This window comes from Sus scrofa, chromosome 2 (genome assembly GCF_054392235.1).
Source record: "Sus scrofa isolate SSC_HxYL_T2T_F1_AM1 chromosome 2, Sscrofa_HxYL_maternal_Yorkshire_Landrace_v2.0, whole genome shotgun sequence".
NCBI lineage: Eukaryota > Metazoa > Chordata > Mammalia > Artiodactyla > Suidae > Sus > Sus scrofa.
The window spans coordinates 17293302-17301110 of record NC_139384.1 but is presented as its reverse complement, the minus strand read 5'-3'; the positions used below and the strand labels follow the sequence as shown (position 1 = coordinate 17301110).

At 38.2% G+C, this 7809-nt stretch overlaps 1 pseudogene; it reads left to right on the top strand.

The window, feature by feature from the left end:
• LOC146405249 (olfactory receptor 4C12-like) lies at positions 1-6644 on the top strand (annotated as a pseudogene).
• The last annotated feature ends 1165 nt before the right edge of the window (positions 6645-7809 follow it).

The window sequence follows — 7809 nt, the reverse complement described above, 5'->3', positions numbered from 1 at the left end:
ATGAGCCCTGTGTATGGTAAGGAACAATCTTTAGCAAGGGTCAGCACTATCGCAAAACTTACCTTAGTTGTCTTAGATGGTCTTGATGTGTTGGGGTATACAAAACCAATTACTTTTTTAAACTGGCTGCTTCTTGTCATAAGTCATTCTAAATATAAAATATATGTCAGACTTGGGAAGAGCTTATTCATATAATTCACTATCAAATAAACAATTATTAAGAAATCATATACACTGAATATATGCCAAGTTTTTGGCATGTCAAGTATACATCAATAAACTTGATTCAAAAAGGAAGAGTTCTTATAAGCCTAAATCTTCCCACCTTTCCTAAAGCTTCAAACGTTCTTCACAGAAACTCTGTTGGAAACATTATTCCTCGTTTGCATTTAGAATGGATTCCTTTGAAAGGCTATGAAGAAGTGATCTTAAATAAATGGGTCTGGTTCTGTGGGGCAAGAGGCAGATAGTGTAGAGGTCAAAAAGTTCACTCTGTCCATGATGAAGCTGGTTCTGGAGAGGTGAATGGCAATCAAACTCATTTTCATCTTGCTCTTGTCGAGAAGACATTTAAAAAGATTTCTATAAGCTTCAGGGACCTTGTCTCATGGCTGCTGCTTTCTCTCCTAGGAATTAATTATCAGCTTTGATAGAAAGGTTTGTTTTAGAAGCAAGTATCTGCAGAGATGTGTTGAGAAACACCCATTATTGAATGGGAAGAGAATCATCTCTAAACTTGTAACCTAACCTAACCAAGAGCCCCTTTCTCTATCTAAGCCTGGACCATTAAGAAAACTGAATGTCATGCGCACAGCAAGGTGGCAAAATTGCAGTGTATGGAAATGATCGGTATGGAGGTGATTGTAGAAATCCCCCCAAAAATGACTGTATATAGAAAGGAGTGCCTAGGGGACTTTGTGAGATCACTGTAAGTTACGAACTGCTCAAGAAGGCCATCAGAACAAGGCAGGCTTGCTTGACTTGTGGAGGCATGAGATATACCTCAGGTCATTGGGTGAGGTCTGCATTCAGATTCAGACCAAGGGCAGGAGTTTGAGGACTGCCTTTCTGCTGATTTAAATGAGCACCATGACCAGATACAAAGGAGGAGTTACTACTCAAAGAAAGAGAAAGAGGCAGTATTTTTTCCAACCCCCATTTCCTTTGGGTGAAAAACACTGTAGCCCACCAAATCCTTGGGGCAGAGCCCCCTTGCCTTCCTGCTCAAATATCTCATGAGCATCGTATTTTCATAAATCTATTTCCTGCCTATTACTTTGTCTCTTGGTGAATGCCTTCTGTGTGGAGGCATGAAAAACCTGACCCTCACTAGTCCAGATACAGTGTGAGTGATTCTAATTTAAAACTGTGCATTTCAGAAAATACACCCTGACACCTATGGTCAATTCATCTTTGACAAGGGAGGCAAGAGCATAAAATGGGAAAAAGAAAGTCTATTCAGAAAGCATTGCTGGGAAACCTAGACAGCTGCAGGCCAAGCAGTGAAAGTAGAACACACCCTCACACCATGCACCAAAATAAACTCAGAATGGTGGAAAGACTTAAATAGAAGACAAGACCCCATCAAACTCCAGAAGAACATAGGCAAAACATTCTCTGACATCAACATCATGAATATTTTCTCAGGTCAGTCTCCCAAAGCAATAGAAATAAGAACAAAAATAAACCAATGGGACCTAATCAAACTGACAAGATTTTGCGCAGCAAAGGAAACCAAAAAGAAAACAAAATACAACTTTCAGAACAGGAGAAAATAGTTTCAAATGATGCAACTGACAAGGGCTTCATCTCTAGGATACACAAGCAACTTATACAACTCAACAGCAGAAAAACCAACCACCCAATGGAAAAATGGGCAAAAGCCCTGAATAGACTGTTCTCCAAGGAAGATATACAGATGGCCAGCAAACACATGAAAAAATGCTCATCGCTGATTATAAGAAAAATGCAAATCAAAACTACCATGAGATACCACCTCACACCAGTCAAAATGGCCATGATTCATAAGTCCACAAATAACAAGTGCTGGATGGGCTGTGGAGAAAAGGGAACCCTCCTGCACTGTTGGTGGGAATGTAAACCAGTACAGCCACTATGGAGAAAGTTTGGAGATACCTTAGAAATCTATACATAGAACTACCATATGACCCAGCAGTCCCACTCTTGGGCATATATCTCCTTAAAAAAGACACATGCACCCGCATGTTCATTGCAGCACTATTCACAATAGCCAGGACATAGAAACAACCCAAATGTCCATCAACAGATGACTGGATTAGGAAGATGTCATGTATATATATACAATGGAATACTACTCAGACATAAAAAAGAATGACATAATGCTATTTGCAGCAACATGGATGGAACTAGAGACTCTCATACTGAGTGAAACATGTCAGAAAGACAAAGACAAATGCCATATGATATCACTTATAACTGGAATCTAATATCCAGCACAAATGAACATCTCCACAGAAAAGAAAATCATGGACTTGGAGAATAGACTTGTGGCTGCCTGATGGGAGAGGGAGGGAGGGAGAGAGATTGGGAGCTTGGGGTTTTCAGCTACAACTTGAATAGATTTACAAGGAGATCCTACTGGGTAGCATTGAGAACTATGTCTAGATACTCATATTGCAACAGAAGAAAGGGTGGGGGAAAAATGTATACATGTAAGAGTAACTTGATCCCCATGCTGTACAGCAGGAAAAACAAACAAACAAAACAGATAAATGGAATAAACAAACAAATAAATAAATAAATAAATAAAACTATGGGTTCAAGTTCCAATCTGGGTTTAGGCTGGATTCAAGTCCTGGCTGGGTTCAAGTCCCAACGTGGGTTCTTGCTAGGTTCAGGGCATTAGTGCTGTCAGTTTCAGAATGGTGATGTAGTTTCCTGATTGAATTGTATCACAAATAGAGCTTCTATTTTACCTCAAATATTAAACTTTTTCTGGATGCCCACTAATGATTGCTAAAAAGATCAGCAATGGCATAAAATTAATGTCAACCATTTTGAAGTACTTGACTCAAAAGTTGTTTTTCTAAAGCTGCCAATCCATCTACTGCTTATGGAATGGGTGGTCAATGGGGACCTGCTCTATAGCACAGGGAAATCTACTCAATATCTAATGACAGTTTATATGGGAATGGATATGTGTATATGTATAACTGAATCACTTTGCTGTGTAGCAGAAGCTAATACCACACTGTAAATCAATAATATGTATACATGTATATGTAACTGTGTCTCCATGCTCTACAGTAGAAGAAATATATGTATATAAATAAATGATTTAAAAAGTCAATAAAATCTAAAAAAATTTAAAAAGTTGCTTTTTGTATTTCTTAGAAGGGAATGCGAATAGTCAGGAACCCAGATTACATTTACTTCATGGATTCATGAACTGATCATTGTGGAATTCTGGGCAGCATTAAAAAAATGTGGAGAGATATATGAAGCCATATGAAGAAATGGAAACCAGACGTTCCATACCCTGTGACCTGGTAGTGTTAATTAGTTTCATTTTAGCTATGCATGAGGGTATGTAGCATGAAGTTTCAATTTGTATCTCCATGATCACTAATGATATTGAATGTATATTTCATCTTCTTATTGGCCTTTTGTGTATCTTCTTTTGTGATGTTACTGTTCAAGTTCTTTGCACAGTTTAAAAATATGGGCTAGGTTTTTTTTTTTTTTTTTTATTCTTGAGTTGGAAGTATTCTATATATTCTAGACACTGGTTCTTAGCCATATATTTAAATGGCACATATGCAAAACGTTCTCCAAGTCTCTGTGTCTATGGCTTGCATTTTCATTTTTTTTAAAGTTTATTTTTTTCTATCATTGTTGATTTACAATGTTCTGTCAATTTCTGCTGTTGGCATTTTCATTTTCAAACAGTTTCACCTGATGAGCCAAGGTTTGACCAATTTTAACTTTTCATTTTTCTTAGGGTTCATGCTCATTGTGTCATATCTGAGAAATATTGGTCTGCCTCAAGTTCAAAATAGAATTTTTATTAATTTAGTTTGACATAGACAAAGTTGTTTTGTTTGGGCCTTCATTTTTGTGTTGTGTGGGACAAAAGGAGCCAGTGAAAACTGTGCAAGAGAACTGTTTTAAAAATATATTCTAACTGCTTCAAGGTTTGCAAGAATCTGAAGTAATAAGTGAAATCATGAGGATGAATAAATCAAGTTTGGGATTTTTGTCTGATTTTCGGTTGTTGATTCTCCCAGGGGTCATCTTCTCTAGAGGAGAACTGGCACTTAGAAGTGCACTCAACTTTCTTCTTCAGTGTTTTTGTTCCTGGAAGGATTCTTTGATGCAATGGACTGTCCAGAAAGGGGACCCCTCTCCTGGGGCTTGGAACCCTAATGCTAGCTTCTCAATGAAGCTCTTGTGGGATCACCCAGAAGAGGTTTCCTTTCCATGTGCCTTATTATTGACTACACATAACAGACAGAATTCATTTTACACTTCACTGCCTTGTGGTTTTCAGAATGTAAGTAGAAAGAGAATAATGGAATCTTAGGTTTAGGAAAAAGTGAAAATTAATACTGACAATACTTAGTTTAATATTTTACCTTAAAGTTTGAATACTATGTGTATTTCCTCATCAGGTAAATGGAAATAGACTTTGCATTGCACTGACCTATTTGATTATCCAGGCTTGACTTATTGGCTGTCAGTATAAATTGTATAAATTAAAATCAGATATCAATAATCTTTGATAGACTAAAGATGAGATTTAGGATGATTATAAGGGATCCATGGGGCAATCAGGGCAGCCTCACCCTCTGCCCTGATCTTCTCAAGCCCTTGTTACCCAGTCAAGCCCTCACTCTATGTCCATTAGGTGAACTGATAACAACAAGTTCATCAGTACATTAGAGCGACTAACAGAATTATATCCAGACAATATGTTTTGGATCTCACAATGTGCTAATGTCCACTTCCCTATGTTTGTTTTCCCATACCTATCCCAATCACTTTAAAAATTCATTATTTCAACTTGAGAAGTCTAAGACAAAACATGGAAATTATATTTCCTGACCATAAAATTAGTAATATAAACTGTAGATTTTGAAAATATTAAAAAAATAAAGTTTACACATAATCTCTCATTCGGGAGCAAAAGTCGTAAGTATAACAATTTATTTCTGCATCACCTCTTCTACATATTAAATTTTAATGTGTAGAAGACAAAATCTATATTAAATTTTATAAGTGAAATTTTTAAAATTTGAGTTTTATTCTTAAATGGCACGTATAAAACCTAGCATCTTTAAATACAAATTGAGTATCATTCACTAATTTTACCTATATTATTTTTATATGCTTAGAATATGCAAACTATTATATCATTTTTTTCAAGTTACTTCACACATACATTTTAAAGTCTTATTCGTCTCCAAAGTTATTACTTCTAATCACTACGTTAGTCCATTATATTGATAGTTTTGGTGATTACAAAGACCAAAGGAGATGTAGTTTCTTTCTTTCTTTTGGTTTTCATATGTCTTATAAAAATAATTTTGAGTCCAGAATTAAAAAAAAAAAAAACCCTAAGAAGGTCAACTAAAAGAAATTTTGAGGTAGCTCTTCCACTACACAGTTTTGGCAAGAGAAGGAATCATCTGAGAAATTATAAGAATACTGTTAAAAGGCAGAGTTTTGAAGTATTTCATCCTTTTGTGGTTCATTTTTCCTTTCTTCTATTTTTTTTAGGTAAAGCATTCTTTCAACCATACCACAAAAATGGAGAAAAAAGGAATGTGACCCAATTCATTTTAATTGGTTGTACCCAGAATCCTCAAATGCAAAACGTAGTGTTTGTGGTGTTTTTGGTTGTATACATGATAACTCTTTCAGGCAACCTGCTCATTGTGGTTACTCTTACCACAAGCCAGGCTCTGAACTCCCCCATGTACTTCTTCCTGACCCACCTTTCCTTGATAGACACAATTTATTCTTCTTCCTCAGCTCCTAAGCTGATTGTGGACGCCCTTAACAAGAAGAAAAGTATCTCCTTTAATGGGTGTATGGCTCAAGTCTATGCTGAACACATTTTCTGTGATACTGAGATTATCCTACTGATGGTGATGGCCTATGAATGCTACATGGCCATCTGTAGACCTCTGCACGACACGGCCATCATGAGCCACAGGCTGTGTATTCTGCTGCTGGGAGTGGCCTGGACTGGGGGATTTCTCTATGCAACCATTCAGATTCTTCTTATTGTCAGGCTGGTCTTCTCTGGTCCCAATATCATAGATCCCTTCATGTGTGACTTGTACCCTTTACTGAAACTTGTCTGCATGGACACTCATACCCTGGGTCTCTGTTGAGGCCAACAGTGGGTTTATCTGTCTGCTTATTTTTTTCCTCCTGTTGATCTCCTATTTGGTCATCTTACATTCCCTAAAGAACTATAGCTTGGGGGCGGAGCACAAAGCCCTTTCCGCTTGTGTCTCTCACATCACAGTAGTTGTCTTACTTTTGTGCCCTGGATCTTTGTGTATCTGCACCCAGTGACCACTCTGCCCATTGATGAAGCTGTTGCTTACTTTCATACAATTAGGCATACAGTTGCTCATAGTAGTCTCTCATGATCCTCTATATTTCTGCACTGTCAGGTGTAATTTCTTTATCATTTTTAATTTTTTTCATTTGAAACCTCTTGCTTTTTTTTCTTGATGGGTCTGGCTAAAGGTTTATCAATTTTGTTGATCTTTTCAAAGAACCAACTTATAGTTTCATTGACCTTCTCAATTGTTTTGTCTCTAAGTTATTAATTTCTGTTGTAATCTTTATATGAGTTCTCTCCTTCTATTAATTGCAGACCCTATATTCCTGTTACATTTGCTGAGGGAGGAAAGCACGAGGCCAAGTCGGTAAAGCAAGAGAGATTTATTAAGGCATCAGAAAGGGACAGACTGAGCTCTAGAGGGCACCAGCTCTGACTGTGAGGAGGTGCTGGTCTTCTAAAGGATCTGTGGTTGGAGTTCATGGAGGGAACTTGTGGCAGGAACAATGAAGAAGGAGGAGGGGAAGGTCAAGCGAGTGGTAGGGGGTCAAGTCCCATGACAGAGGTCAGTTAATCCTTATAGGTGGTTAATCTATGCAGCATTTGTTTTCCACAGGCCATTGTTTCTTGTTGCCCACCTTGAGCACCCACATTCAAGGAAAGGGTGTCCACAGCAAGTCTCCAAGGTGGACAGCCACATGAGTGGGTGAGGGTCTGTGTCTCTATCCTCTTGGGAACCTATCACTTCCCAAGAAACCTTTTTGGGAAGGAGAAAAGGAGCATCTAGGATGTTGTGACACCTCTGCCAGCATCTGGGTAGGTCCTGCCGCATGCACTCTGAGGCCACCTGGACCATGTCCATCTGGGCAAACTTTAGTGCCTGTTTGGGAATTTTCCTTTTGGGAGACCCCATCTGTAAGGCACCTCTTGGACTAAGGTCCCAGGCTTAGTGGGACTTGGAAGTCAATTTGGATCAAGGTCCAAGGCTTGGTGGGCCCCCTTGACCTTGTCCATCTGGGGAAACTTTGGTTCCCATTTGGAAATTTTTCTTTTGGGAGATCTCATTTGTAATTCTGTGCGTCTCTTTTGGCTGGCCAGGATTTCGGTTTTCCTTTCATTTTTGTGCTCAAGTATTTAATTCCATCTGATGGTACCCTAGAAAAGAGACTGCGGTCTGGACTGAGTGGTGAAGTAGGATGTTGATCTGATGCCATTCCAAAATTTGGCTGCCTCAATATAATTTTGTTGGG